Source organism: Cydia splendana, chromosome 5, assembly GCF_910591565.1.
Source record: "Cydia splendana chromosome 5, ilCydSple1.2, whole genome shotgun sequence".
Taxonomy (NCBI): domain Eukaryota; kingdom Metazoa; phylum Arthropoda; class Insecta; order Lepidoptera; family Tortricidae; genus Cydia; species Cydia splendana.
Genome location: NC_085964.1, coordinates 21483802 through 21491473, shown reverse-complemented (window position 1 = coordinate 21491473; position 7672 = coordinate 21483802). Strand labels below are relative to the sequence as shown.

Below are 7672 nucleotides of genomic sequence, written 5' to 3'. Positions count from 1 at the left end.
AACTAGAGCCGGACGAAAACAAGCGTAATGACCCTATATAGCCACGATGACCTGTGCTGAATCGTAGTCGGCTCTCGCACTACACTGGTAAATAAAAACGAGATGTCCCAGCGCGTAGCCGCCCACAGGATCGGGAAGAATAATTAATTTGTTGGTAAAATAATCCTCGTATATAGGCTCGATGATCTGTGCTGAAACGTAGTCGGCTCTCGCACTACACTAAATAAAAACGAGATGTCCCAGCGCGTGGGCGCCCACAGGATCGGGAGGAATAATTCAATTGTTAGTAAATAAATAATCCTCATATGTAGCCTCGATGATCTGTGCTGACACGTAGTCGGCTCTCGCACTACACTGGTAAATAAAACGAAATGTCCCAGCGCGTGGGCGCCCGCAGGATCGGGAGGAATAATTCATTTGTTGGTAAAATAATCCTCGTAACAATAAAGGATAGGCTTAGAATAAGGTCTAGAAATCTACTAGCATACCTAAATTGCAAACACATACTTGTTTCTTAGTTCTTACCTTTAGAGCATTTAATAACTGGAGTCGCCTTTAAGAGCTTACCCCTCTGCCGAAAAATTGCACAATTGTGCAAACTTGTGTATGGACTGGCTATTTGTACGTTAGGTACGTACAAATCATGTGGAAATAACAATACATTTGACGTCCCCTCCCCCGCAAAAATCGGCTGACTGTTTCGCAAAGAAAATGAAAGCGATGACATCTCCAGCTACTAAATGCTCTGATAAGTTCTTACCACTATAATATAAAAAACTCAGAATTCAAATTTAAATACGTAACTCGACAATTTTAAATTAGGAACGCGCCGCCCACCCCCAGCCCTCGTGACGTCACAGCCTCGGTCGGGGTAAAGGTCGCCCGGAGGTCGCCCCTCCGCTCAATGTTACGTCATTGACTTCGTTCAACCTTGTTCCAGCGCGAGGGAATGAAATGAACGAATAGGAATCGATGAGGGAAATGAATGGGATAACGATTCGAATGAAAAAAGGTTTGAAACAGAACGCATTTTTCATTATTTAATTTAATAATAGTGAGAAAATGCTCTAGATTAATTGAAGTTCCTGACCTCGAAAGTCCACCGGGTCATTGTCAAATACTTTAAAAACCATTAAATTTTTGAATCTTATTTAGTTTTTTAATTTTTGGTAATAAAGATTTATGGTATTCCACCTGTCCAATTTCTTTGTCCGATGTGTATTTTGTCTCACATTTTGCTTAATGAGAGAGTGAGACGCAATGACATTGGTTTTAAGCAGACTAAATTTAAATATTTAATATTGGTAAAAGTTATTTTAATTATTAGGTAATCAAAATTTTACATAATAACAACTGATACATTTTATTACCAATTTGTAAACATAGTTTTGGCAGTAACATGTAATTATTAAGTATATTAAACGGAAATGTGGCAAAGTGCCATCCGACCGCTTGAAAGCAGTTCAGAAATCGACCGGACTCAGATAGACTTTCACACTTCGCGTTGGTGCCAAATGCCAATTCTACTGGCAAAGCTGTGGGCTCCTTACTAGTACTAGTGGCTCTGTGAGCTGTAGACCTCGCGAGCAGAGCTTGAAATAACATGGTGCTAAGAGCTTTAAATACACCGTGTTTTTTTTGATTTCCGTTAATTTCAAGGGTGCATTCCTGAGCTTAAATCAAGTAACTTTCTCAAAGATACCGATGTTCTAATTAAGTCCATTTCGGAGATAATCCATAATTTATTTTTTTACTATAAGGCCTCTACAAGCGTGTACACTTGCCTTAGGGCCGGCTTACATATTGATTAGTGTTTAGAATGAGTTCATACATTTGCTACTAAACTTAAGTACAATCTCGGTCGATTGATGTACGAAATGACATTGATATGTCACAGATTTCAATTGTTTGGTTGAGTTAAATGTAATGCCCGTATTACAACAACGCTATATGCTACATTTAATTACTTTTTAAACAAAAAAAAACAAAAAAAAATTTTTTTTTTTTAAATTAACTATGCCATTTAGTTCTTATAAACGTACTTAACTATACCCCGAAGTTAACGGAATTCAATAAAAACACGGTGTATAGTAAATTAAAGAAAAACAATACGAAATTTATGTGTAAAAAAATACAAAAAGTTATAATATCCCAGCATACAATTACTGGGGATCGAACCCAGACCCTCTGTGCAAACAGAAAAAGCGAACGTTTACAAACTGAGCCAAATATTTCTTAGATGGGTTGACGAAATTTAGCTACTCCTTCTCAAATTAAAATTAGTTAAAATTAAATATCTAAATACCGCCTAAACCAGCGATAATTTTTTTCTGCATTTTTTGCTATTAACTCTGTAAACATGTTTCAAAAAGAAAAAAGTCTTATGATATCGATACGACTATTTGTTTAGGCGCCAGGTATCACAACTCCGCCATTTTTAAAAATTTCCAAAAACCGGATTGACAAAAAAAAATTATTTAGTCATAAAATTCGGTCACAAAATTTCACGAGAATCGGTTAAGAATTGCGACCTGTAGAGGAGAACATCCGGACATACGAAAGCAAAATGCCCGAGTCAAAACGTAGACCTTCGCTTCGCTTCGGTCAATAACTTTGCCCCAACACTCGTAGAATTTATACGTGAACAGAGACCAGCGGGCGCAGCACGGTTCCATTTTTATCGACTATCACTATGCGCGTCCCTTTCGCACTTACATACTTGTTAGAACGTGACAGGCATGGCGACAAGGGATAAAAACGCGACTGTGCTACGCCGCCAGAGTTATATAGAATAAGGTGTTAACAGCCATAAAGATGATTGAGATTGTCATTACTAGTTATTGATGAGCAAAGTCCGTGGTGTCTTTATTTAGCGAGTGAACGGACATTTTGTGGAAATCGAAATGATGACGATTAAATTAACTAAGCTAAAGGACATGATACTCATGATAGAGATACGATTATTAGCCTACAACAAGGCCGTAGCCAGAGCTGAATTTAAGATGTTTAAAGGTATAAGATACATAATAATAACCTATACTTACATAAGGCTGCGGCGGCAGATGCAGAAGGCGGTAATTTTGGACATGGCGCGTATAGTACTCGTACATCGGTTCCTCACTCTGCGGCCCTGACCACCGGCAGCTTGGGCCCTGCCCCGCTGCCGGCGGCACCTTAAGTTAGGTTTTTTATAATGTGTTTATATATTTTTTGTAATGTTTTGTAAGTGTTTTTATATTGTACTTTTACACTCACATTGTAAAACCCTAACCTAAGACCCAAGTTAATAAAAGGACCTATATACATAAGATAGTTACAATAAGAAATGGCTTGTAAAAGAATCCCTCTAATGGCCAGTCAATCAATAGGCAATCAGTGTAAGTGAGGCATTATCATGATTTATTGAAGGCTTTCACCTAATTAGCCCCGGCAAGATATATGGCCTAGGCCGAATGACGTCACCATATTGTAAACACAGACAAGGGACTAATGTACATGAACAGTACCGTAAAATGGGGTGAGTAGGGACAAAACTGACATTCAAACCTCGATAACATTTTATTTTTACATTTTATGCAAACTTATTTTATTAATGAAATTTCCGGCCGTTTGTATTTTAGTCTTTTTATGATTTTAGGTAGTTCCATTTCATAACTTTAACGATAAACACAAAATCCCTCCTCACCCCGTAGTCCCTCGTAGTTGGGGTGAGTGGGATTTCATACAAAAGGTGATTTGGAAACGTTGTTGAATTTTTTTATTATGAATATTACTGTAGCTCCATTTGTAATAGGAATATATTATTTAGGTAGCAATAGCCTTTAAAAACCATCTCACCCCCCTGTCATCCCTTCTCTCCCCATTCATAACCCGCTCCTCGCAATCCCTACTCACCCCATTTTACGGTATACAAAAACAAAACGATTAAAGGCCAGCGCAAACCGGCGGAGCGCAGTGGCCAGCCAAACCCCGTTATACGTTTGACGCCGATGTCTGTCTGTCTGTGGCATCCTGGCATCGTAGCCCTCAAACGGATGGACCGATTTCTTAAATATTATAGGACAATTTTACATTGATCGACCTAGTCCCACGGTAAGCTCAATAAGGCTTGTGTTGTGGGTACTAGACGACAATATCTTATTTTTGAAGTATCTCTTATTTTTAAACTTTATTGTACATTAAAAAAGGTAACAAAGGTGGATTCAAAAGCCCCATGGCATTCTCGACCAAGTATTTTAGAGTCAGACCGTGAAAAGTCTGCAGCGATTTTGATAGCCCACGCAGTGCAAGTGTCATTTCAAACGTCAAACTTCTATGAAATTATGACGTATAAATAACACTTACACTGCGTGGGCTATCAAATCCGCTGCAGACTTCCTGGTGCGACTGTAATGTTTTTGACGGCAACTAGCGCCATCTATTAAGTGTTCGGAAACTAACCCTAAAGGGGACGGTAAGAAATTGTTTTTGGCCAAAATAATGTTAAATGTTAAAGTAGGTATGTTTCATGGTATTATGTTATGAAAGCATACTTAAAACATAAAATGGATAATACAGTCAGACCAAGCGAACTCGGTACATACTATATTCTATATTCAATGGGGCTGGCCGGTCGAAGTATTTCACAGATGGTGCCACTATAGGTTTTCCTGTCAATCCCTAGAATTGAGTCAAATTCTTGATTTTTTTTTAAATTTTATGTCCTAGATGCAAGCCCTTTAAGCCAAATCTTATAGAACAAAATTAGAGAAAGGGGAAAGCTGTGGGCGCCATCTATGTAAACCTTTGACAGTTACCAACCCCATTGTTGAATATTAGAATCGTACGTTGGTTGGTATATGAGTACTCCTCCGCTGGAAAAAAAACAGTCAGTCACATAGCGTAATTCGCCAGTAACTGGCCACCGGCCAATAACTGGCCACCCTAAACTAAAAATGAATTCTAATTCATTTTAATATAAGGTTTCAATAATAACTAGCCACCTTATACTAATACCAAAGACATATGTAACTCCGTATAAGATGAATAAAGTCTAAGAAAAAAAACCGGGCAAGTGCGAGTCGGACTCGCGCACGAAGGGTTCCGTACCACAATGAAAAAAAAAAACGGAAAAAAATGCAAAAAAAACGGTCACCCATCCAAGTACTGACCACGCCCGACGTTGCTTAACTTTGGTCAAAAATCACGTTTGTTGTACGGGAGCCCCATTTAAATCTTTATTTTATTCTGTTTTTAGTATTTGTTGTTATAGCGGCAACAGAAATACATCATCTGTGAAAATTTCAACTGTAGCTAGCTATCACGGTTCGTGAGATACAGCCTGGTGACAGACAGACGGACGGACGGACGGACGGACGGACGGACGGACAGCGAAGTCTTAGTAATAGGGTCCCGTTTTACCTTTTGGGTACGGAACCCTAAAAAAACGTGCCTCGGAAATCAGGAAAAAGTCATTCTCGGATAGATGCCACACACCTTTGGCCTATGGTCGGCTAGATGGCGTTGACGACACCGTTTTACATTTAAAAATTTTAACACATAGGTATCAGTGAATAAACATGGGTCAAAATAATATAAAAATAATAAAATCATTTATCCATATATATATATACATTTCTTCGATAGTTTTATACGTTTTCATTTTGAGTTTTAGTCGTGTGTCGATAGATGGCAGTAAATTTACTGTGACTACAAAATTTACTATGACAGGACCCCTCTATACTACCTATTCTCTTTGCTAATACCAAAGACATATGTAACTCCGTATAAGATGAATAAAGTCTAAGAAAAAAACGTGCCTCGGAAATCAAGTAAAAGTCATTCTCGTATAGATGGCGCACACACCTTTGGCCTATGGTCGGCTAGATGGCGTTAACGACACCGTTTTATATTTAACAATTTTAACACATAGGTATCAGTGAATGAACATGGGTCAAAATTATATAAAAATAATAAACTCATCTATCCATAAATATAATTTTTTTCGATAGTTTTATACGTTTTCATTTTGAGTTTTAGTCGTGTGTCGATAGATGGCAGTAAATTTACTGTGACTACAAAATTTACTATGACAAGACCCCTCTATACTATCTATTCTCTTTGCTAATACTAATACTAATATACTTATAATAATAGTCATAGCAAATGAGAAGACACACCCACAATACGTTATTAGTAGCTAAACAGACATGATCCGTATTTTCGATAAGGCACGCATCGGCCCATTAGCTCAGTTGGTTAGAGCGTCGTGCTAATAACGCGAAGGTCGCGGGTTCGATCCCCTCATGGGCCACAACTCTTTTTGCTTTTTTCATTTAGGTGTTTAGTTTTGTACATGCCCATGCATTTTGGCGTTTATTATTCACTAGCTTTTGCCCGCGGCTTCGCACGCGCAGTAGAGTTTTTTTAATAATCTAAATCTATGTACTTTAATGGTTTTAGGTATTTTGAATGTAAACAAACCGTTTAAGATGATAATTATTTTAATAACGATGTTTGTGTACTGTTCAATTATTACATTATTAGAAGGTATTTGTAATCTTATAATTTTGTAGCTCAAAAAATTTACTTTAAGGGATTGAATTCTCAAAAGTCTGGATCACGTGTGGCTGTAAATCAGCGTGTATGTTACAACCGTCTATGCTATCTTCGTAATTAGCATTCCCCACCAGGGGCCATAGTTCACGTCGGCTACGTTATATTTTAATTTTGATCCCATTTTTGTAATTTTTGTAATTAGCGTCCCACAAAACCATGGAAATGATACCCATATTGATATATTTTGAAATTTCAACCCCATTGCACCCCCACCAGGGGGATGATTGTTCACTTCGGCTACGTTAATTTTAATTTTGATGCCATTTTTGTTATTAGCGGCTCAAAATACTATGAAAACGATACCCATATTGATATTTTGAGATATCAACCCTATTGGGAACTTTTCCCCCTCTTAGGGGTTCAATTTTCAAAAAACCTGAAACACGTGTTTACTCATTTATCTTTAGGAATACTCCTGTAAAATTTGGAATAAAATAGTCTAACTTATCTTGTTTCCCCATACAAACTCTGGACCCCCATTTCACTCCTTTAGGGGATGAATATTGAAAAATCCTTTCTTAGTGGACACCTAGACCTTATAAAGAATCTAGTTGCCAAATTTGGACTTTCTAGTCCCAGCGGTTTGGGCTGTGCGTTGATTTAAGTCAGTCAGTCAGGTCTTTCACGTTTATATATTTAGATTAATTTCACAGATATATATAACAAATGCCCTCACCAATAATCCAACACATCCTCAAAACCAAATTCAGAATTCAACATCGTTCAGAGTGTAAAACATAAAACTTAACTTATAATATATCTTATTCTAATATATTCTAACACCAAAATGGAAGCCACTCAATCTCAAATATGTATTATTGCAAGTAGGAAGACGGTGGACGAAATAATAGGTTTCCCTTGAGGCATATTTCATCCGATTGAATTAAATTTACAGGTAATCCATGGGAAATTCTATTAATAATCGAACCGAAGGGTGGATGAAGTGGTACTCCATCTCTTATGTTTATTACCAAGAGAAATTAATGCATAAAATGCTGAAAACATATTTCTGGGCAAGTACTGCCAAGCCAAAATTTTCCATTCATATCAAATCAATATAATTTATTGTAAGAAT

General features: G+C 37.4%; 1 non-coding gene across 1 annotated transcript; it reads left to right on the top strand.

Moving 5' to 3' along the window:
* The first annotated feature begins 6218 nt into the window (after positions 1-6218).
* On the top strand, positions 6219-6292 carry Trnai-aau (transfer RNA isoleucine (anticodon AAU)). Its single transcript has one exon. It is a non-coding gene; the product is annotated as a tRNA-Ile (tRNA).
* The last annotated feature ends 1380 nt before the right edge of the window (positions 6293-7672 follow it).